The sequence below is a fragment of the Petaurus breviceps genome, unplaced genomic scaffold (genome assembly GCF_028583685.1).
Source record: "Petaurus breviceps papuanus isolate PSGF00001 unplaced genomic scaffold, PetGlider_PUasm1.0 128, whole genome shotgun sequence".
Lineage (NCBI taxonomy): Eukaryota > Metazoa > Chordata > Mammalia > Diprotodontia > Petauridae > Petaurus > Petaurus breviceps.
This window is the reverse complement of record NW_027185664.1, coordinates 4,086,783-4,111,921: the sequence shown is the minus strand read 5'-3', so window position 1 is coordinate 4,111,921 and position 25,139 is coordinate 4,086,783. Positions and strand designations below refer to the sequence as shown.

Below are 25,139 nucleotides of genomic sequence, written 5' to 3'. Positions count from 1 at the left end.
AGAGAGAGAGAGAGAGAGAGACAGAGAGAGAGAGAGAGACAGAGACAGAGAGAGAGAGAGAGACAGAGACAGAGAGAGAGAGAGACAGAGACAGAGACAGAGAGAAACAGAGAGACAAAAAAAGAGACAGAGATAGACAGAGAGGGCTACAGAGAGAGAGAGAGAGAGAGAGAGAGAGAGAGAGAGAGAGAGAGAGAGAGAGAGAGAAGTGCGAAATTCTTGCCATTCCCAACACAGTTTTTACCCACAGGTCATATTATTTAGAAAATCTGCTATTGTTAATGCCTATAACATGAAATCTGAGACTTCACAATCTTTTTTGTGTTGTTTTTTTTTCAAGGATGATAGCATTTGATTTAACAGAGCAAAATTCCACATTAAAAGCTTTCCTTCAACAAAGTGTCATTGACAAATATGCATTTGTCAAAATCATTTAAGATCCCTTGAAAGACACAATGAGATAATTTTGATGGCCTGATGACTATTAATGTTTATGAGGCATAAGACAGAGACACAACAAAGGTACTGGCCAGGCTGTTATCAAAAGCCATGGTGATTTGGGTTTAAAGGTGTAGTCTACTGGCCAGGAATTTCCTGTAGATGGTGAGGTCTTCCAAATGCTCCTGTTTGCAGATGGCATTGTATTGATTGCATCAAACAACACTAACACTGCAGTCACTCCTAAATGAGATCCATTATCGTTCCAAAGAGTTTGGACTAACTATACATGTAAGAAAAACCAAGTGGATGAAGACAGACTATAATATTCTATTGTATTGATAACTAATAAGAGTTGGTCCATTAGGATCTCGGACAGACACTGTGCATGAAGAATAAGCTTCTTATTCTTCATAGGAGAGGAGGAGGAGGGCAGCAAACTGGAATGCCTTCAGGAAAATGAAAAGTTCTTTTTTTTTTACTTTATTTTTTTTTATGAATTTGTTTGTTTCCTTTTATTTTACAAGATTCAATTTCACAATTCCTTGAGTTTCACATTTTGTCCCCATCCTTCCCCTCCCTCCCCCATGGTGGCTTATAGTCAAGTATAGGATCTGTAAATACTTTCACATTATACATTAGTCAGGTTATAAGGACGGATTGTACCACCTGGAATGAAAAATGGTAAAGAGGTCATAAAACCAAATAAGAGAAGGAAAAAGATCAGGTATTTTGCTTCCACCTGGATATAAACTTAGTTCTTTCTAGTTCTTTCTCTGGACACACATTTCTCTCCATCATGAGTCTTTTGGGATTGACTTATATCACCGCATTGCTGAGAAGAGTCCAGTCTATCAAAGTTGGTCATCATACATGCGTTGTGTCTGTAATTGTGTACAAATTTCTCCTGGTTCTACTCTTCTCACTCAGCATCAGTTCTTTTAAGCCTCTCCAGGTAAATATGAAGACCGTCTGCTCCTCATTTCTTATAGCCCAATAGCATTCCATAACATACATATACCACAACTTGTTCAGCCATTCCCCAATTGATGGGCACCCCCTTAATTTCCAATTCTTTGCTACCAACAAAAGAGCTGCTATAAACATTTTTGCACATATGGGTATTTCTCTCATTTCTATGATCTCTTTGGGATATAACCCTAGGAGTGGTATTGCTGGATCAAAGGGTATGAAAGTATTTATAGCCCTTTGGGCATAGTTCCAGATTGCTCTCCAGAAAGGCTGGATCAGTTCACAACTCCACCAACAATGCATTAGTGTTCCCGTTTGCCCACATCCTCTCCAGCATTTGTCATTTTCCTGTTTTGTCATCTTAGCCAATCTGACTGGTGAGGTGTGGTACCTCAGAACTGTTTTGATTTGCCTTTCTCTAATCAATAGTGAATTAGAGCATTTCTTCATGTGCTTATAGATAGCTTTAATTCCTTTCTCTGAAAACTGCCTGTTCATATCCTTTGACCATTTATCAATTGGGGAATGACTTGTATTCTTATAAATTTGACTCAATTCTCTGTATATTTTAGAAATGAGTCCTTTGTCAGAGACATAGGTTGTAAAGATTCTTTCCCAATTTCCCACTTCCCTCTTAATCTTGGTTACATTGTCTTTGTTTGTACAGAAACTTTCCAATTTCATGTAGTCAAAATTATCCATTTTACATTTTATAATGTTCTCTAATTCTTGTTTAGTCATAAAATCTTTCCCTCTCCACAAGTCTGACAGGTAGACTATTCCTTGTTTCAGGAGACTGCTTACAGTATCAACCTTATACCTAGATCATTCACCCATTTAGACTTGTTTTTGGTATATGGTGTTAGATAATGGTCTATTCCCAGTTTCTGCCATACTATATTCCAGTTTTCCCAGCAGTTTTTGTCAAATAGTGAGTTCTTATCCCCAAAACCAGGGTCTGGAGGTTTATCAAACAATACATTACTATAGTCATTGACTTCTGAATCCCGTGTGCCTAATCTATTCCATTGATCCACTCCTCTATTCCTCAGCCAGTACCAAGTAGTTGTGAGGACTACCACTTTATAATACAGATTGAAATCTGGTATAACTAGTCCACCTTCCCTAGCATTTCTTTTCATTAATTCCCTTGATATTCTGGACCGTTTATTCTTCCAAATGAATTTTGTTGCTATTTTTTCTAGCTCCATAAAGTAGTTTTTTTGGTAAGTTAATTGGTATGGCACTAAATATATAATTTAATTTAGGTAAAATTGTCATTTTTATTATATTAGCTCGACCCAGCCGTGAGCAATTGATATTTTTCCAATTAGTTAGATCTGACTTTATTTGTGTGAAAAGTGTTTTGTAGTTATGATCATACAGGTCCTGGGTTTGTTTTGGCAGGTAGATTCCCAAATATTTTATAATGTCTACAGTAACTTTAAATGGGATTTTTCTTTTTATCTCTTGCTGTTGAATTTCATTGGGAATATATAGGAATGCCGAGGATTTATGTGGGTTTATTTTATATCCTGCAATTTTGCCAAATTTATTTATTGTCTCAATTAGTTTTTTACTTGATTCTCTAGGATTCTCTAAGTATATGAAAAGTTCTTTTAATATCTCAAAGCTTCTCTATCAGAAGCCCATTAAAAAAAAAAACAACTTACCATGGTATTCTTTCAGTGATGCTATATGGCTGAAAGTCAAGAATATCACAATTTCTGAAGAATTAAAGTTAAGATTACCTAAAGGGCAATGGAGAGATGTATAGTGGGTATGAGTAGGCTGCAACATGTTACTAACAAACTGTGTAAGAGAAATTGCATAAAGGATGTTACGAATGAGGGGATCAGAAATGAGGAGTGGGTCAGTTGGATGGTAAAAATTAGGGCAAACTAGTATTCAGCTCACATGTATCTCTGGCATTCATATAATTTTGAAACATCAAGGAAGACCTCCTGCACTTTGGATGAACTCCTTATAGGATATTTATGGGAGCACACAAACAAGATCTGCCCATATGTGCAGGCAAGACTGGGTTTTCCTCTGCATGGCTGGAGTGAGGCCCTACAGCAAGTATCACTGAAGTACTACACTTAAATTTGAGGATGGATTTCTGTCTTCTCAGACCCATGACAAAAGTCATTTCTTGCCTTCAGAGACCGTAGTACTTTATGACCTCCAGTTACACAGTATTACTGTGAAAAATGTTATAGAAAAGGCATAAAGTACTCAAATCAACCAAAAGCTCCCCTCAGAAAGGAATTGTACTTGATGTTATAGAGATTCCAGAATCCTACACAAGTTCCTCAAGACTAATCATACCACCCTGTGGATGGACTCCTACTTGAAGGTAAGTATATTTTGGGGATTTCTGAACAAGTTCTCTTCCCATTAGACTTTCAGTGTCCAAACAACTAGCAAATTGTGCGTCCATTTATCTGTAGTAGATATACATCCTGATGGCCAAATTTTACAGAGTATCCACCAAATGCATGTTGAAATTTGGGCAAGAGACATTCTTTGTCCACTTGGTCTTACCTGTGTGGAGAGACAGGCCAAAGTCCTCTGAGTGATTATATTTCTTTTCCAGCGTGCTCTGCCATGTTCTGGGGCTTGAAGTAATCAGCCTAATGTCACGCACCAATAGGAGCATCTTGTGGATATTATCATCCATGGAGAATCCCTCTATGACCTGCCCTTTGTGTAGGATCTCCTCCCTCACAGCAGCAAACACCTTTTGTGAGTATGCATCTTTTTTTTTTATACCTCACGTAGCACTGATTTTCAGAAGGTCATTGAACACAGTTATTTCTGTTATATCTTTCAAGGAATCTTGAATGACTTTGATGCACGAATATTATTGTAAGAGTGTAAAATGTTATTTCACTCTACTGAATCAAATGCTTTTTCATAATCAGCAAACTCTAAGCACGAGGGGATCTTTTATTTCTGGATCTCTTCCAGTTAGGTAATAAAGCCAACAAAAACAGCAGTAACAATAGCTAGCATTTATACAGCACTTCAAGGTTTGTGAAACTCTTATGTAAATGTTAACTCATTCTATCCTCAAGCGAAGCTTGGAAGGTAGATGCTTTTATTATATTCACTTTACAGGTGAGGAAACGGAGGTGGACAGAGGTTACAAACTTCTGGGAAGACTTGCTCAGGGCCAAATAGCTGGCAGGTATCTGAGTCTGGATTTGAACTCAGGTCTTCCTGATTCCAGGTCCTGTGCTCTCTCTACTGTATCACTTAGCTGACTCTAAAGCTGTGGTTCATTGTTGAATATTGCTTGTGAAAAACTTGCTTGTTCCTTACTTAAGCCCTTCTTAAAGATGATCTCTGTTGATACATAGATGAGTCATAAAGATTTTGTATAGATGGGAGAATAGGTATGTTATTGACGTTATGTCAGCTATCTTTCCCTGGTATTAAGGTCCCACCATTTTAATCAGGATGATGTGACTTTTTCATTCCAAAGTGGTTTTCAAGTCTAAATTGCTAAGCTGTCATTGAACCTGGCACATATTATAGCGGGCAATTAATAAATTTGTTGGATTGGATTGAATAAGTTAAGTCACTTGTCTACCTTAAAAACTAGAACCTTACATTTGGAAGGGATTCTAGAGATCATTTAATCTAATCATTCACCCAGAGTAGAACATCCTTCACAGATGGTCATTCAGTCTCTTATTTACCTGAATATAAACAGGGACAAGGAGCTCACTGTCTATCAAAGGAACCCATTTGATTGTTGGACAACTTTAGTTTTGAAAATTTTCATTTATACTGAGCTGAAATCTTCTTTCTTGTAACTTTCCACCTCTGGAACAATGCAGACATTGCAGCTTACAGGAGACTCTACTTACTGGTGAGAATTCCCCTCTAGCTCTGTGTGAGTGTGTGTGTGCACCCACATGCACCAAATTGCCCCCCATAAAGACTGATGGCAGTGCAAAGCATTATTAACCTTGGGTCACGATTCAAGGGTCTAAAGACTATTTTTTTAATTGTGCTCATAGGAATTATTCCTGTAAACTGAGAGAAAAAACATAACCATCTGATAAGTGACTTGAAATACAGTTGCCTCAGGCATTAAAGCCACAGACTAACTTTCAGGAAGGGAATGAGTGAGAACCTGGAGAGTTTAGTCAGAAGTACACTGCTAATGATGCCAGACGCCAGCACTCTGAGTCATTCTCTGTTTTCTTTGTAATTTGCATCTGGGGAAGAATAAGTTAAAGAAAGGCTATACCCTTGTGCCCAGAAATGTAAGAAGACCCTTAAAAATTCACACAGCTGCACTAGGCATAGGTAGCTGTTAGGGGTATGAGGAGCTCCTATTGCTCTGAGCTATCATTTAGGGATTGTAGAAGCACCTAAATAGAGGGATTTTTCACTTCCTGAACAAATGAATGAGTGAATGAATGAATGAAGAAAGTATTATTAAGCACGTACAAAGCACTGTGCTAAGGGCTAGGGATACAAAGGGAACATTAACACAGTCCCTGCTCTCCTTCTAATGAAAGAGACAACACAAATGGGAGGTTTCAGCTGCAAGTCATAAGGAAAAGTCCCATGGGAGCAGCAGCAAAGCAGATGGTGCTATCTCTTCTTGAATCACTTTTCACTGAAAAAATCAGTGGAAGCCTATCAGTTTATCATGCTGAACAATGTGACAGACAAGGGTTTTGGTAACAAGAAGTTTCTTTTCTGAGTCTTCCACATAGCACCTTCAGGAGCAGTTGCTGGGCTGTGTCTTCCACAGGGACTGCTTCCCAGGATGATGGATTCAGGATCCTGGACTGTCTCTGGGTCTGAGGGCCATGGGTGGTCATGGTGGTGGTGCTGAATTTCTGGTCCTGTGGGTGGCAGTTGGTTGGCATCAGGGGAGAATGCCACTCCCAGGGCTCCAATGTTTATTTTCCCACTGATGGTACTTAGTTAACAGTTGGTGGTGGTGGTAGTAGTGAAGAAGGCAAGTCCTTTCTTCACAATGATTTCCCCCCTCCACATGATGTCTGTGAGGAATGAGCTGAAAGCCGGGCTGGTAGTTTGGGGAGCCCTGGCATTTCCAAGGGTCTTAGATTCAGGGTCCTGTGCTGTTTCTATTGGAGTCTGAGGGGAGATAGTGGTAAAAGTAATGGTGAAACTTTGACTTGCCTGGAACATGCTTCTTCTTGGGTCTTCCTCAGGGTGCCTTATTTGCATTTGTATAAGGTTGAGAAAGCATCAGGAGTGGAGAAAGCTGCCATCTCCACTAGAAAGTAAAGAATGGGGTTGGGGCAGTGGGCTTACAAGTGTATAGGAGGTACATTTGTTAACTGGTTGCAAAATTTCCTAAGCTTACTATGTCAGCACATTTTGTTTCCCCAACTAGATTATAGGTCCTTAAAAGTGAAGAGACCAGGCTTTCTTATTCTACTTCACAATCCTTGATACCTCATCCTATGTGATAGTTGTTCATACCTGTCCAAAAATTCTTCCCCGAAGATGAACAGGTTCTGAACTCATTGAATCTAAACCTAACCATAACTAAGACTAGATATATGAGCAAAGAGAATGCTATAAAAAAGTATTATAGGCCCAGAGATACTCGGGAGACAACCTAGAAGAAGAGATTAATTCCACAAAAACTACAAGCATAGCTTCTGAGGGGAAAAAATGGTTTAGCTACAAAGATGACAAGATTACCTGGAAGAGATGAAACAAGCAATAAAAATGGAATTATACGTAAAATAAGGACATTAGAGGAAAGAATTGTAAAGAGAATAAGTAGCCTAAAGTAGAGGGCAGAAAATCTTAACCCAAATAACTAACTCCTTAAAAATAAGAATGGACCAAACAGAGTATAAATACCAAGGAACCTCAGTCAGGATCACACAGGAGTGAAAGGCTACAGGAATAAAAATTCCTTTAAAGGAGAGAACATCTTGTAATATGATGTTCCAAGAGGCAAATGAAAAGGTTTACAATAAAAAATAATTTACCCTGCAAAACTGACAATAATCTATGATGGGAAATAAACGTTTACTATAAAAAAACATTTTTTTTAATTGATAGAGACAGAACCCACAAAATGACACAGAGAAGCTAACCTCTTGCTGAGGACAGCCCCGCAGGCTGGCAAGAATTGGCCAGCCCAGCGCTCTGGGAGCCAACTCCAACCCCATGGGAACCACAGGTTTTACCCCAGGGCAGTCCTGACCAACCACCCGCTAGAGGGACTCCAGATCACCAGCAGCTGTGGCAGTCCAGAGTTATCAACACATAGATGCTAAGGAAAAAGTGAGAGGTCAGTGAAGTGTGGAATTTGGGACCCAGTAGTTGGGAGTATGATGGGTTTTGCCCCCAGGGTGAGAAGCCACTGAGGAGCCAGTGGCACATGGCAGCTTCAGCTCCTGGCATGCAGAGTGTAGCGGGGACCAAGTGACCAGTCTGAAGGGTAATGGCTCTTGCTTGAACCTGCTTGGATCTGGATTGTGGTTTAGGGTGGAGGTCCTGGGGTGTGTGACCAGCTTGCCAGAGTATGTGGAGGCTTCAGAGAGGGCACCCAAATAATACCTCTGGCAGCTGAGAAAACCCCAGCATTTGGAATGAAGCTCCCCTGTCTGGAGGCAGAGTCCTACTGTGGCAAAAAGCCCAGGGGTCAAGTGACTGAGTGGTGACATGAGCAAAGAAAGAAAAGCAAACAGAAGAATCCAACATTAGACTCCTATTTTGGGTACAAAAAGGAGCAAAGCATGGAACAGGAGGAAGACAGTGAAGTCAGAACTCCTGCACCAAAAGCTTCCAAGAAAAATACGAGCTGGTTACAGGCCATAAAGGACCTTAAGAAGCAGATAAGAGAAGTGGAGGAAAAATTGGGAAGAGAAAGGAGAACAATGCAAGTAAATTATGAAATTAAAGTCAACAGCCTGACTGAGCAAAATAACACCTTAAAAAACAGACTAACTCAAATGGCCAAAGAGGCTCAAAAAGGCAATGAGGAGAAGAATGCCTTAAAAAGCCAAATTTGCCAGATGGAAAAAGAATCTCAAAAGCTCACTGAGGAGAATCATTCCTTCAGAATTATATTGGAGCAAATGGAAGCTAGTGACTTTATGAGGAATCAAGATGCTGTTAAGCAGATCCAAACAAATGAAAGAATAGAAGGCAATGTGAAATATCTCACTGGAAAAACCACTGACCTGGAAAATAGATCCAGGAGAGATAACTTAAAAATTATTGGACTAACTGAAAGCCATGATCAAAGTAAGAACCTAGAAATCATCCTCCAAGAAATTCTCAAGGAAAACTGCCCTGATGTTTTAGAACCAGAGGCCAAAATAGAGCTTGAAAGAATCCACCAATCACCTCCTGAGAAAGATTCCCAAAAGAAAACTCCTAGGAATATTATAGCCAGGTTCTGAAATTCCCAGATCAAGGAGAGAATATTACAAGCAGCCAGGAAGAAACAATTTAAATATTGTGGAAAAACAATCAGGATAACTTAGGATCTGGCAGCTTCTACACTGAGAGATCAAATGGCTTGGAATATGATATTCTGTAGGGCAAAGGAGCTGGGATTAAAACCAAGAATCACCTACCCAGCAAAACTGAGTATCGTGTTTCAGGGGAAAATATGGTCATTCAGTGGAATAGAGGACTTTCAAGCATCCTTGATGAAAAAACCAGAGTTGAATAGAAAATTTGACATTCAGATACAAGAAGAGAAACATGAAAAGCTAAACAGGGAAAAGAAATCATAAGGAACTTATCAAAGTTGAACTATTAACATTCCTACATGGAAAAATGATAATTGTAACTGATGAAACTTTTCTCAGTATGAGAATAGTTGAATGGAATAGAAATGTGTGTGTGTCTATATATATATATATATTATATATGTGTCTATATCAGAGGGTATATGGGAGTATGAATACATATGTGAATGTGAGTGTATATATGTTTACAGGTATACATAGATAGAGGGCACAGGACCAATTTAATAGGAAGGGATGATACTTAAAAGGTGAAATTAAGAAGTGAGAGAGGAATATAATGAGAGGAGATGGGGAGAGACAGAATGGGGGTAAACTATTTCATATAGAAGAGGCAAGGGAAAATGGTTACAATGGAGGGGAAGAATAGGAAGGCAAAGGGAATGGGTCAACCTTATTCCCATTGAATTTGGCTTGAGGAGAGAATGACATACACACTAAATAGGGTATCTCACCCTACAGGAGAGTAGGGGGGATGAGGATGAGGGGGGGGATGTTGGAAGGGAGGGAAGGCTTGGGGGGAGGGAAGTTGGAAGCACCCACTTTTGAAAAGGGACTGGATCAAAGTAGAGAATAGAACAAGTGGGAAGTGGAATAGGAGAGTCAGTCTTTTACAATATATCTACTATGGTAATGTTTTGCATTAGCTACACATGTACAACCTATACTGAATTGCTTATCTTCCCAGTAAGGGTGGGTGACAAGGGAGGAAGTGAATGAATATGGAATTCAAAGTTTTAAAATCCAATGTTTAAAAAATACATATATATATATATGTATATACTATTATTAATACTATTTCACATGTAATTGGGAAATAAGATATACAGCCACTGGGGCATAGAGATCCACCATGCCCTACTGGAAAATTTGAAGGGGGTATGGGAGAAGATATGGGAGAGAGCAGACTGGAGGAGGGGATATCCTGTGGGACTGCTATTTTGGGGTGGTGGGTAGGGGAAAAACGTGGAGAAAATTTGAAACTCAAAATCTGGTGAAAATGAATGATGTAAATCAGAAGTTAATAAAGCATTTGAAAAATGAAAAAAAATTGATAGAAACTTTGAAATGCAAACACCAAAATCTGAAAAAAATCTAGAAGGGTAAATACACTAGAGCATTGGTAAGGTGTTACACAATGATAAAGTACTACATTAAAAAAGGAGTAGAAAAGTGACTTCAAAATTCTAATGTATTCTAAAGAGGGAAGTAAATAAGACAATTAGAGGGCTTATGGGTGGTTTTGTTTTGATGGTCTTAAGAGATGAAATTAAAGGTAGAGGGAAATAATATATTAGAGGAGAAATGAGGAAGAAGGGAGTTGAACTTACTATCTCTATAATCAATAGAAGTGTATTGTTTTAATTACAGATTATTATTGTTGATTATTCTCTTTGAACAACTTCTTATTAGTTGTAAAGACAGGGTAGAAGACAAAGAAAGGAAAAAAATGTAAGAGTATATGATGTATAGAAACATACAATTAGCTATCATAACTGCACATAAATGAAATTAACTTAATCAGAAACCAGAAGTGGGTAGCAAAATGGATTGGGAAATGGAATCCAGTATGTTGTTTACAAGAAACATATGTGACAAATAAAGATTGAATCAGACTGAAAAAATGAAGGGGTGAAGGCAGAATTTACTTCAGACAAATTTAAAAAGGCAGAGGTAACAATCATGAATTATACAAAGCAACAGACATGATTAAAAGAGATATGCAGAGAAACTAGATCATGCTTAAAAGCAAAACAGAGGGGTATCTAGGTGGTGCAGTGAATAGAGTACTGGTCCTGGAGTCAGGAGGACCTGAATTCAAATCCGGCCTCAGACACTTGACACACTTACGAGCTGTGTGACCTTGGACGAGTCACTTAATGCCAACTGCCCTTCCTTCCCTTCCAAAAAGCAAAGAAAAAAAAAAGCAAAACAGACATTAAAGTGATACTAATACTACAGCATCTAAGTATTTAAAGAAAAAATTGATCTAATTACAGAGAAAAGTATACAGCAACACTATAAATCCTAATTATTAACTATAGTAGTTTGGGGCCTTTACATACCCCTTTCAGACTCAAACAAATCTAAGAAAAAAAAAACAGCAAAGAAGCTGAGGCCTTGAATTGAATTTTAGAAAAAGCAGTGATGTTAGATCTATGGTGATTATTGAATGGGAATAGAAAGGAGTATGCCTTTTATGCATCTTTTAAAAACTGACCATGTGGTGGGGCATAAAATCTTCATAATCAAACACAGAAAAGCAGAAATATTAAATTGACTATAATATAATAAAATTTATAATCAATAAAAAGTATTTGAAGGAACTATTCAAATTTACATAAGACCAAATAATTTAATCCTAAAGTATTGATGAGTCAAAGAAAAAGTCATAGAAAGAATAGATAATTTCATAAAAGGAAATGGCAACAGCGAGAAAATACATGAGAAATTTGGGGATGAAGCCAAAGTAGTTTTTAAGGGAAAACTTATATGTCTAAACATTTTCATAATTCAATGGAAGAAAATATCAATAAATTAGTCATGCAAATAGAACACTTATAAAAGCAACAATTCAAAACAAAAACTAAATATCAAAATAGAAATTCTGAAAGTGAAAAAGGCAGTAACGGGGAGGCCAGGTGGCTCAGCTAGTAAGAGCACCAGCTCCAGTGTCGGGATGACCTGGGGATCAAACTGGGCTGAGATACTTAGCACCACACCCAGAAATAACTGGCTGTGTAACCTTGAGCAAGTTACTTAACCCTAATTGCTTTAGAAAATAAAAAGGCAGTAACAAAATTGAAAGCAAAAAAAAAAATAAATTAAAACGATAAGACTGGGAATGTCTTTTTTATAAAAAAAAAAAAGATAAAACATTAACTCAACTGATTTTAAAAGACAGAAAAACCTAATTACCAATAAAGTATCAAAAGTTAAAGAGAATTGACAACAAATAAAGAGGAAATAAAGGAAATTATTAGGAGTTATTTTGTCCAATTATATGACAACAAAACTGTTTTAAAATAGAATGTACAGATGAACAGAATGAAAAATAATTCAAACAAGCTAATAAGAGGGGGGAAAAGTAAACAAATAATAAATGAACTTTCAAAGGAAAAAACATCAGGACTAGATGCATTTCCAAGTGAATACTATCAAACATTCAAAGAAAAAATAATTCCAATATTACATATACTGTATACAAAAGCATTAAAAGAAATGATCCTACCAAATTGCTTCTATGAAAACATTATGGTCTTGAAACCTAAGCAAGGGAATGACTAAGTTGAGGAAAAAAATTGTATCTAATACCTCTAATGAATATCAGTACAAAATTATGAATAAAAAATTAGCAAAAACTGTTATAGCACTTCATTAAAAAGATTTTACACTGGACCTGGTTGGATTTATACCAGGAATGCAGTGTTAGTTCAATATTAGAAAAACTATAAACTTAATAGACAATATTATCAACAAAAAATCCAAATCACATGCTAAATAAAGAAAAAGCTTTTGACAAAATACAACACTTTATTGTTGTTGTTTTTTACAACACACTAAAAATCACAAGAATAGATTGGTTTTTCCTTAATATGGAAAAGAGTATCTCTCTCAAATGAAGAGATAACATCATACATAAGGGAGAAATGCTAAAAGCCTTTACAATAAGCATTGGAACAATTGTCTATTATCACAACTATTATTTGAGATAGTGCCAGAAATGCTAACTATATTAGCAATAGCAATAATATGAAAAAAAGAAATTGAGGGAATAAGCTTAGGCAAAGAAAAGTAAACTTTTTTTAAGATATGATGTTCTACTTAGAAAATCTGAGAGATTTAACTAAAATATTAATTGAAATAATACTTAATCAAAGTAGCAGAGTAAAAAATAAACTCAAATGAATCATCAGCTTTTCTGGGTGTTAACAAAAAAAAAACAAGTAGAAAGAGATAGAAATTTTATTCAGAATAACTACAGAACATAAAAAACATATTTAGGAATCCATTTACCAAGCCACACAAAGGAACTATATAAATATAACTACAAAACATTGTGCAGACACAAAGACAGACCTAAATAACTAGAAAGACAATAATTGCTCAGTTGATTCGTGCCAATGTAATACAAATGACAATACTACTTTAATTTTTTGCAGTGCTGTGACAATCAAACTATTAAAGGGTTTCTTTATAGAACTAAAAAAATTGTAATTGATCAAGAATTGAAAGGGAAAAAAATTGAAAAGGAAGCTTAGTAGTAGCAAGTCTCAAATTATACTAAAAGCAATAATCATTTAAAACAATTTGGTACTGATTAAAAAATAGAAATTGTGGTCAATTGGATAGATTATGTATACAAGATCCAGCAGCAAAAAAACCCCAAAACATAGTAGCATATGTTTGACAAACTAACAAACCACAATTCCTGAGGGGAAACTCACTATTTGACAAAAACGATGGAACATAAAAAGCAGTCCAGGACAAATTAGATTTAGACCAATATCTGATACCACATACAATAATAAACTTCAAATGGACACAAGACCTAGATATAAATAGTCACACCATAAAGACAAAATGGACAATTTTAGTTATACAAAAATTGAAAATTTTACAAAGAAAATTGATGCAGCTAAAATTAGAGGGGAAACAGTTATGTGGGGGTGGGGAATCCAATGAAAACAACTGTAAGGTGTCACTTTTCATTATTTTGGCAAAGATGACAAAAAGGAAAGTGGTAATGGTTGGAAGGGCTATGAAAAAACAGGCACATTGATAATCAGTTGGTAAAGATGTGAATTGTTCCATCCATTCCAGAAAGAAATTTGGAACTATACCCCAAAAGTCACTAAACTGAATATTATAATGTTTTATTCAGCATTACCACTACCAAGCCTATATACCAAAGGGATTAAAGAGGGGAAAAAAATCTCATAGATACAAAGACATTTATTGTAGCAATTTTTTTGTTGTTTCAAAGAAGTGAAAACTAAGGGGTATCCATCTATAAGGAAATGGCTGAAAAAATTATAATATATTAATGTAATGGAAAATTATTGCTCTGTAATTAATTATTGAAGGGATGGATACCTGGGAAGACTTAGATGAAATGCTGATGAGTGAAGCAAGTAGGACCAGGAGAACTACTTACTCAAGGATTACAATATTGTAAAGGACAAAAAATTCAATGCAATGAATGCAATGAGCAACCACAACTCCAAACGACAAATAATGAAGCAAGACCTACTCCCGACAGAGACAGATGATAGAATAAAGTGAAGATTGATACATTTTCAGATAAAGTCAATATTTGAATGTATTTTGCTTGATAATATTTGTTTGTTTTTTTTTTAATAGGAGGAATTGGGAAGGACAAAAGACTGTTAGCAATAGTGATTCCAAAAGGGGGTGGGGGGAGAGAAAGGGAAAAAAAGTAATTGAAGATATTTTTTGTTGTTTAAAATGCAGAGATGAGAACAGAAGAAAGTTCAGAGTGAGACACAGGCAAGTAGGCTAGTTTTGTAACTCTCATGTTGCATTTATGACATACTATTTAAAAATAAATATTTTTAATTTTTTTGTCTTTACATAGCTTAAATAACCCCACTTCTCTCCACTCCCTCCCAGACAGCCATCCCATATAAAAAAGAACTTTAAAAATAATTGTGTGTGGTTCTGATTGTGATTCTTTGGCACTTGAATTTTTTTTTATTTCTGGCTCTTGTATTTTTTCTTTGACCTAGAAACTCTGGATTTTGGCTATGGTGTTCCAAGGAGTTTTAATTTTGGGGGCTTCTTTCAGGAAAGGACCAGTAAGATTCTTTTTATTTCTACTCTGCCTTACAGTTGTAACAGATCTGAGCAGTTTTTCTTTAAGAATTCTTGAAATAATGATATCTGGACTTCATTTGATCATGGCGTTTAGACAGTCCAATGATTTTTAATTTTTTTTCTCTTTAATCTATTTTCCAAATCAGTTGTTTTTACTCTAAGATATTCTATATTTTCTTCTATTTTTTTAATGTTTTGACTTTTTTGTAATATTTCTTGTTGATTCATGGAGTCACTGTTTTCTATTGGCTCTATTCTTATTTTTAGGCTATTTGTTGCTTAGGCAAGGTTTTATGCTTCTTGTGCCAAGGTGTTAATTGCATTTCCAATTATTTTTTTCCATAGCTATTATGTTTTTCCATTTCCCCCTTAAATCCTCTCATTCCATTTATAAAAACATTAGCTCAAAAAACCCCACAACTCTAGTTTCATCTTTTCCAGGAATTCTACTTGAGTCTTTTCCTTGGTTGTAATTTTCTCTGAGGCATTACTTGTAGGTGTTTTGGGGTCATTCTCTTCTTTTCATTTATTTCTTGAACATTCCTAGCAACCTAATAACTCATTATGGTAGACTTCTTTTTTTATTTGTCATTTTTACAGCCTACTTCTTGTCTTAGATCTGGGCTCTGCCACACTTCTAGAAGGAAGGCCTGGGCTGATCATGTTGCTGTTTACTTGGGATATTGACTGTTAGGTCATTTCAGAATCTCAGGGGAAAGTTGGGAAACTGCAAGCTTTCAATGCTCCCAAAATAGTCTAGACAGTCCTGGGCAAAATCTGATTGCTGTCCCCCTGGTCTGAGCTTTGCAAGTTCCTGATCTGGCTAGGGGTTTATAAAGACAATCATGGGCAGCTCTCCTGAGGACTGCTGCTGTGAAAAACTTTAAGGATCTAATTGCATAGTATCGTGAACTCTCTATTTATTCAGCAAATAACTAAGGCACAACATTCAGAACAATATAACATAAAAACTTATTACTAAGGGGGGCACATAGTCTTAAACAAAACATATCATTCAGTAAGTCACAATCTCCTCCATCAATACACAGTATCCAAGTAAAGTCCTCTTTCATCTTGACTGGCTAGCTTCCAGTCATCCTTAAGCCAATCATCCTTCAGCAGTAGCAGAAAATACAAATTCGATCCACCCCAGGTCACAGTAAGTCATAATCTCATCCGTCAATACAGAGAACCCAAGTAAAGTCCTCTTTCATCTTGACTCAAGGCTGGCTTCCAAACCCCTCAGGTACTCTACCACATGCTGACTACTCCCAACTCTTGCCTGGATTCACATGACTCTTGCCTGGATTCACCTGATTCTTGCCTGGATTCACATATAGAGAGCTCTCTGCTCCTGTTCTATATTTCAGCTTATGAGGACTGCTCCACTCCAAGCCCTTTCTTCCTCCTCCCCACCCCTGATTTCTTTTTTTTTTTTTAAATGAAATGCTTTATTAACTTCTAGTTTACATCATTCATTTCCACAAGACTTGGAGTTAAACATTTTCTCCCTGTTTTCCCCCTACCCACCCCCCCCAAAATAGCAGTCCCACAGGATATCCCCTCCTCCAGTCTGTTCTCTCCCATATCTTCTCCCATGCCCCATCCAAATTGCCAATAGGGCACAGTGGATCTCTATGCCCCAGTGCCTGTATGTCTTATTTCCCAGTTACATGTACAATAATATTAATAATAGAATATATATGTGTGTGTGTGTGTGTGTGTGTGTGTGTGTGTGTGTGTGTGTATAATTTTGATTTAAAAATTTTGAATTCCAGATACATTCCCTTCCTCCCTTGTCACCCACCCTTACTGGAAAGATAAGCAATTCAGTATAGGTTGTACATGTGTAGCTATGCAAAACATTTCCATAGTGGATAAAGGTAAAAGATGGATTATATTTCCTTCTCTCCTATCCCACCTTCCACTTGTTCTATTCTCTACTTTGATCCTGTCCCTTTTCAAAAGTGGGTGCTTCCAACTTCCCTCCCCCCAAGCCTGCCCTCCCTCCCATTATCCCCCCTTCATCCCCTTCCCCCCTACTCTTTTGTAGAATGAGATACCCTATTTAGTGTGTATGTCATTCTCTCCCTAAGCCAAATTCAATGAGAATAAGGTTGACCCATTCCCTTTTGCTTCCCTGTTCTTCCCCTCCATTGTAACCATTCTCCCTTGCCTCTTTTATATAAGATAGTTTGCCCTATTCTGTCTCTCCCCATCTCCTCTCATTATATTCCTCTCTCACCTCTTAATTTCACCTTTTAAGTAATATCCCTTCCTGTTAAATTGGTCCTATGTCCTCTATCTATGCATAACTGTACACATATATACACACATTCATATATGTATTCAAATGCCCATATACCCTCCTATATTGACATATATGTATATATGCATACATGTGTATGTCTATGTATGTGTATATATATACCAACTCACACATTTCTATTCCTTTCAACTATTCTCATACTGAGAAAAGTTTCATCAGTTACAATTATTGTTTTTTTCACGTAGGGATGTAAATAGTTCAACTTTAATAAGTTCCTTATGATTTCTTTTCCCTGTTTACCTTCTCGTGCTTCTTGTATCTGAATGTCAAATTTTCTATTCAACTCTGGTTTTTTCATCAAGAATGCTTGAAAGTCCTCTATTCCACTGAATGACCATATTTTCCCCTGAAACATGATACTCAGTTTTGCTGGGTAGGTGATTCTTGGTTTTAATCCCAGCTCCTTTGACCTCCAGAATATCATATTCCAAGCCCTTCGATCCCTCAGTGTAGAAGCTGCCAGATCCTGTATTATCCTGATTGTGTTTTCACAATATTCAAATTGTTTCTTCTTGGCTGCTTGTAAAATTTTTTCCTTGATCTGGGAATTCCAGAACCTGGTTATACTAAGAGTTTTCTTTTTGGGATCTTTTTCAGGAGGTGATTGGTGGATTCTTTCAACCTCTATTTTGCCCTCTAGTTCTAAAACATCAAGGCAATTTTCCTTGAGAATTTTTTTTGGATGGAAACTAGGGTTAAGTGACTTGCTCAAGGTCACATGGCTAGTTTTTGTGTTGAATGTCTGAGGCCAGATTTGAACTCAGGTCTTCCTGACTCCAGGGCTGGTACTCTATTCACTATGCCACCTAGCCGCCCCAAAATCTTGGTATCCTTCCTCTTTTATTTTTTTAATTTATTTTTATTTTTGCTTTTTGGAGGGCAATTGGGGTTAAGTAACTTGCCCAAGGTTACATGGCTAGTTATTTTTTGTGTGTGTGGGTGTTAAGTGTCTGAGGCCAGAACCGAACTCGGGTCCTCCTGACTCCAGGGCCAGCGTTCTACTTACTGCACAACCTAGCCACCCCCTTAAGAATTTCTTGAAGGATGATTTCTAAGTTCTTTTTTTGATCATGGCTTTCAGGTAGTCCAATAATTTTTAAATTATCTCTCCTGGATCTATTTTCCAGGTCGGTGGTTTTCCCAATGAGATAATTCACATTGCCTTCTATTTTTCATTTGTTTGGATCTGTTTAATAGCATCTTGATTTCTTATAAAGCCACTAGCTTCCATTTGCTCCACTATAATTCTGAAGGAATGATTTTCTTCAGTGAGCTTTTGAGATTCTTTTTCCATCTGGCAAATTTGGCTTTTTAAGGCATTCTTCTCCTCATTGGCTTTTTGAGCTTCTTTTGCCATTTGAGTCAGTCTGTTTTTTAAGTTGTTATTTTCTTCAGTTTCATTCTCATTTCATAATTTCCTTGCATAATCCTTATTTCTCTTCCCAATTTTTCCTCCACTTCTCTTATTGGGTTTTCAAAATCCTTCTTAAGGTCCTCTGTGGCCTGTAACCAGCTTGTATTTTTCTTGGAAGCTTTTGGTGCAGGAGTTCTGACTTCACTGTCTTCCTCCTGTTCCATGCTTTGATCCTTTTTATCCCCAAAATAGGAGTATAAAGTTGCATTGCTCTGCTTGCTTTGCTTCCCTCATCTGCTCATGTTGCCACTCAATTACTCAACTTTTGGCCTTTTTGTCACAGAAGAACTCTGCTACCAGACAGGGGAGCTTTGTCCCAGTCGCTGGGGTTTTCTCAGCTTGCAAAGGTATTAGTTGGATGCCCTCTCTGAAGCCTCCAAAGGCTCTGGCACCTGGTCACACACCCCAGGACCTCTACCCTAGACAGAAATCCAGATCAAAGCAGGTTAAAGCAAGATTGATTACCAGATAATATTATAAACCAGATTGATAATCAGACTGGTTGCTTGGTCCCCCTACAATCTGCAGGCCAGGAGCTGAAGAAGCTATGTGGCTGTGGCTGCTGTGTCTCAGCCACTTCTCACCCTGGGGGCAAAAGCCAACCACACTCCCAAAGTACTGGATCCCAAAGTCCACATTGCATTGACCTCTCACTTTGTCCTTAGCATCTGTGTGTTGATAATTCTGGAAACTGCCACAGCTGCTGGTGATCTGAAGTCCCTTCAGCCAGCAGTTGGTCAGGGCGCCCTGAGGCTAAAACCTCAGGCTCTTGATCGGCTGGGCTCTGCTCCCAGAGGGCTGTGCTGTCTGCTTACTGCCGGTTTGCTGAGCTGTCATCAGCAAGAGGTTAGTTTTTCTGTGTTATTTTGTGGGTTCTGTAGCTCCAAATTTTCTTCAGAGTCACCTTTCACATCAACTGGAGGAGGTAGAAGCTGGAGCCCTGTGGAAGTCCTGTTTCTACCCCACCATCTTCACCTCCAAGCCCTTTCTAGGAAGACAAAGCTTAACAGAGCTACAACAATATTTACACATTGTCAGCACTATTATCTCAATTCACTTTCTGTCTGACAAAGTAACAGCAATCAACAGACAAGGCTTCTGTCTGAGAAATCAAACACAAATCAACAGTAAAGTCCCAGAAATTTGGTAAAAGCTGTGAAGACCTCTTTCAGGACTTCTGTAACAATAGTAAACAGCCTCTTTCAGGGCTTCTGTAACAGAAGTAAAGTCCTCTTTCAGAAATTCTAAGAACAATAGACAAGAATGCTACAGAGTGCCGACATCACAAACACTCTCTCAGTTCACAGAAAGTAACACAAGTCAACAGAGCACCAAAATCATAAGCATTCTCACTCTCAGTTCCCGGAAAGTAGCACAGATTAACAGTGTCAAAATCATAACCATTTTCCTTCTCAGTTCTGCTTGGTCTAAGCTCTGCTCGAGCTTTTCTCTGCTCTGCTCCTTCCTGTTCCACTCTTTCAGCAAGCTCCTTCTACATGGGCTCCATGTGATGATGTCAGGCCTATTAAGGGTAGGGAAGGTTTTCCAATTCCCTTAGCCCTATTAAGGTCAGGGAAAATCCCTAAAACACTGTTTCCAACAAAGACTTTTGATACAATCAAAGGTGAGGCTCAAAGGCACTTGAATAAAAGAAACAAGCAGCAAAATACTACTTTGCTTGCTATTACAGGGTCTGAACAAAAGTATATGCATCTGGACTACACCTCTATCAGTCATTGGAAAGCTCTGTTGGATCAGTGTGACAGAATAGTAGGATCTCCTTTAAACTGAGATTACTGTCTTCATCTGTCTCCTAATACTTGGGAAAATGACTCACTGTGACTTTTTCTAGATTTCCCCATCAGGATTTGGTTTGGTGCCTTTTCTAGATCTGTTTGGAGGAGTTTGTGGAGGGTAGCCCAAATACTGCTTCCTAACAGTCTGACCTCTTAAATCATTTATCAAAATGATTATGCCAATTGATAGCTGCACCAACAATACATTAGTGTACCTATCATTCTATCACCCTTTCAACATTGACTATTCCCATCTTTTGCCATCTTTACTAATTTGTTGTATCTGAGGTAAAACTTCATGGTTGTTCTGATGCAAATTTCACTTATTATTAGTGATGTAGAGCATTTTTTCCTATGGTTGTGAATAGTTTGCAAGTCTTCTTTGGAGGTCTCTTTGTTGCTACCACTTATCTATTGGATAAATGATATACTTTTTCAAAAGCCAAGTTGTACATAAAGGAGATTTGTGGTTTCAGGACAATCTTTAAATCTGTTCTTTTTGTATGGAGGTGTTTGTATTTGCTGGCCTGTATCAAGTTCAGAATAACAGCAAAAAAAGGAATTTTTTAAAAGAAAGCACCCATGGGGAGGCCTTGTCGACTTCATGGTGACACACTGTCCACTGCTCCATCAATATGCATGACAGCATATGTGAAAGTACTCTGTCAGCTGTAAAGTATTATATCAATGTAAGGTGTTCCTCTTGTTGTTACCATCACATTATTTTCCTTTCAAGTCCCACCTATGAAGATAGTGAGAGAACTGGGATCCAGTGGGCTAGAGGGGAGCTGCCAGCTGTTAGTGTCATACACCTTCCAGAAAATGGTATTGAAAAGGCCTCAGCCTACTATATATAGTGTTCTTTAGTTTGCTACCCATTGGCAAAGTCTAGTTCCATGCATGAGATAGCGTTCCTGAAATCTTATGCATCAACAAGACAGTATAGTATAGCTAAATGACTACACAAACTGGGGATTAGGGGAACTGGGTTCTGGTCCCAAGGTCCTTCTAGTATGATCCTTTCTGCTTAGTTAGTGAAGGATCATTTCCAAGTAGATGATGTGTCAGCACTAACATTCCAAGGTTCTTTATATTTCCTACACATATATATTCTCCTATCAAATCTCTAGGAAGGGTGTCCCGGTCACGATGATGGTAGTAAAGGGTGATATCTGGTAGTGTAGAAAACAGGGTGTCGTAGTACTAGAGAAAGCAAATGGGGAACCGAGAAGACAAAGATGAATTGTTTTCCCTCCTAACCCAGCCTCTTGCCAAAAAACAGATGTAGAAAGGATTGCTTGTTACAGATTTAGTTTTTCAGTCATATGAAAAGATCACAGAATTTTAGAGTTGTCCAGAAATTTGGAGATTCTCTAATCTAAACCCTTAATTTCACATATGAGGGAACTGAGGCCAAGGGAAGATAAGTGACTACAGACGGTTGGCAAACTAGCCTTAAAATCTTAGGATGATCAAGGAAATAATAAAATATGATGATCATCATCATCATAGTGAACACCTCTTTCTTCACGGGGGAGTGGAGAGGGGGAAGACAATAGGTGTTCTATATTGCATTTACCTACAAATGCCCCTGATGTCTGATTGGTTTTTTAAATTCAATTTCATTCTATTTTCAGTTCCAAATTCTCTCCTATATCTCCCTTCCTCTCTTTCCTGGGAAAGTAAGAAAAACAAAATCCATTACAAACATGTATAGTCAAACAAAACAAATTCCTGCATGACTCATACCCAAAAAGAAAAAAAAAAGCCTCAATCTGCACTCAGTCCATCACTTCTGTGTTTGGAAATGCTTTTCTTGAACAGCTTTTTTTCTCTTTTAAAGTCTCCGTTACAAGGGATGGCTCACTGGGCAGGGGAAGAGGGAGGGATATAGCCAGAAATAAGGGTTCGACAAAAATAAAAGGCAAAAACAAAATTTATAGCACTCCACAATTTACAAGTCACTTTACTTTATCTCATCTTATCTTTACAACAAACCAGGTGAGGTGAGGACAAGGGGAAGACACGGGGGCTCACAGAGATTAAATGACTTGCCCAAAGAAGGGCTAGGCATATGTTGTTGTTGTTCATTTCTTTCAGCTGTGTCCAATTCTTTGTGACCCTATTTGCAGTTTTTCTTGGCAAAGACAGTGGAGCAGTTTGCCATTTTCTTCTCCAGCTCATTTTACAGATGAGGAACTGAGACAAACTGGGTTAAGTGACTTGTCCAGGGTCACACAGCTAGTAAGCGTCTGAGGCCACACCCGAACTCGGATCATCCTGACTTCAGTCCCAATGCACCATGCTGCCCTTGGCACAAAGTAGGCATCTGATAAATGTTTACTGACTATTCACCTGCCCTAGCCTGAATAAAACTGTGCTTCATATCTTCCCAGTTTCTTCCCCAGTTGTATATATCTTTTCTTACCCTCCTGGTCCTCCTTGGAGGTCCTGCTCTCAGTGGGGCCTGAATTGGGGCAGGAGGGGTTAACCTTAGTTCGGAAATGTCAGCTACTGCTCCAGTTTGGGGTGGAGAAAAATACTACTCTAATATCTTTGTCTGGTTGTCCCTGCCTCCCTTTTACTGCTCCCTTGGGGGTTTCCAGTCAAGCCACATAATATTTACCTTTAAACATACCAACTATAAGAGCCTGTAGCTTTTAGCATTGATTGGCTTATCTGATAATTCTGTGGAGCCTCTTTGAGTTCCTGCAACAAATCCAACTTTTCAAATATAATTCCCATCATACTGATTCTCCAATCCCAACAGTCCAATATAAATCAACACTTTAGAAAAAAGATGCTTAACCTGTAGTCTGTGAATCTGGTTTTAAAAATACTTTGGTAACTTTTAAAATATAGTTTTCTTTGTAATCCTATGGATTACTTTGTCTTAAACATTTAAAAATATTATTCTGACAAGTGGTCCAAAATTAGACTGCCAAAGGGTTTCACATCACACAAAAAAAGATTAAGAACACCTCTTTTAGACACAAGCTATATGCCCATCCGACCTATTTTATACTACCTTCATGTCATTCCAACCTCGTACTATCTTCGTCACCTTTCTCTGGGTACGCTCCAGTTTATCAACAACTTTCCTAAAGTGTGGTGCCCAGAAATGAACACGATGCTCCAGATGTGGTCTGATAACGGCAGTGTGCCATAGGATCTTGGATGCCGCCCTTCTGTTGTGGCTCATCCTTCACTGTCCTGCTTCTGCTCACACAGGCACGCGGCACGTTGGTTCATTAGGCTGTCGCATCACATGGCTGGATTGGATTGAGCTCGCCATCTGCTAGAACCCCCATTTTTTTTTTTGATGTTTCCATAAAGCTGCCTGGCCTCCCCGTCTTAAATCACAACGATGATGACTCTGACTCCAACGCTCCTTGTCTTGGGGATCAACGCCCTCATGTATATCAGGACAGAAGGGCTGTCCTTTTTGGTTCTCCTTCTTGGCACGAAAGCACAGACTGAACAGCAGCCGGACAGCCCCGGCTTCTCCGCATTTCGTGTCCGCCGCGTCCTTTCCATCCCATTCCGGCTGCCTCCATCGTTGGGTTGGCCGATGGATGATACTTAGTGGCGTGGAGCTAAGGATGAGATCGGCAGACAGGGCGTCTGGTGAGGTTGGGGCAACCAAGGCCTGGTTAAAGGCTGGAGCAATGAGGGGGGACGCGAACAGGTGTATATGACTAGGTAAAGAGAAAAGCGATTTTGGTCGGTTAGTACTGAAAGAGACTAAGATTTCACTGGAAGAAGGAACTTCCAGATAAGGAAACTCGCTTTACTAATAGAGGTTTCCCTCGCCACCTATGGTATTGGAGAGCTGACTAGAAATGAAACGACTTGCCCAGGGTCACACAGCTGTGTGTGTGTGTGTGTGTGTGTGTGTGTGTGTGTGTGTGTGTGTGTGCGCGCGCGCGCAGAAGAGGCATGGGGGGCGTCTAGGTGGCACAGTGAATAGTGCACTGGCCCTGGAGTCAGGAGGACCGGAGTTCAAATCCGACCTCAGGCACTTAATTAACACTTACTAGCCGTGTGACCTTGGGCAAGTCACTTAACCCCGATTGCCCCGGCTTCCCCCTCCAAAAAGAAAAAAAAAAAGAATTCCCGGGAGCGCCTTCACTATGCCTAAACAATCCCCACGTGCCCCGCCCACCCAAGCCACGCCTCCCCGGGCCCTCCAATGACCCGGGTCCACAAGATGGATTTTTAGCTGTCTTCGAGATGCCTGCACGGAACGCCAAGAAGTTCTATCCCGCCGGGCTAGTCTTTCATTGTCCCTGACTTCCCGAGCGATGTTCGGAACCCGCCTCCTCCGGCCGTGGTCTCCCGGCACCAGCGCTCGTGGCGGCCGCTTGCCTCCCAGAGCCCGCCCCGTCGCCTTCCTCCCACCGGCTCCGGGTCCTAGCGGAAGAATGCTCTCGGCCCAGAGGCATCTTGGGAGTTGTAGTTTTCTTTTCGCTCCGGCCGGCGCCGGGCCCACGGCAGCGAACTACACCTCCCAGCCGCCCGAGCCGGCCACCTATCAAAGGGCCCCACCTGTCCCGCGGACTCGCCGGAGCGCGGTCCAG

General features: G+C 38.9%; 1 protein-coding gene across 1 annotated transcript in view; it reads left to right on the top strand.

Annotated features, from left to right (window-relative positions):
* Positions 1-23,175, top strand: part of LOC138171596 (O-acyltransferase like protein-like) — a 174,881-nt gene extending 151,706 nt beyond the window's left edge. Inside the window, exons 10-11 of the transcript XR_011170926.1 lie at positions 4,010-4,158; positions 22,739-23,175. The gene's annotated coding sequence lies outside the window, so the exon portion shown is untranslated. The remainder of the gene's footprint in view (positions 1-4,009; positions 4,159-22,738) is intronic.
* The last annotated feature ends 1,964 nt before the right edge of the window (positions 23,176-25,139 follow it).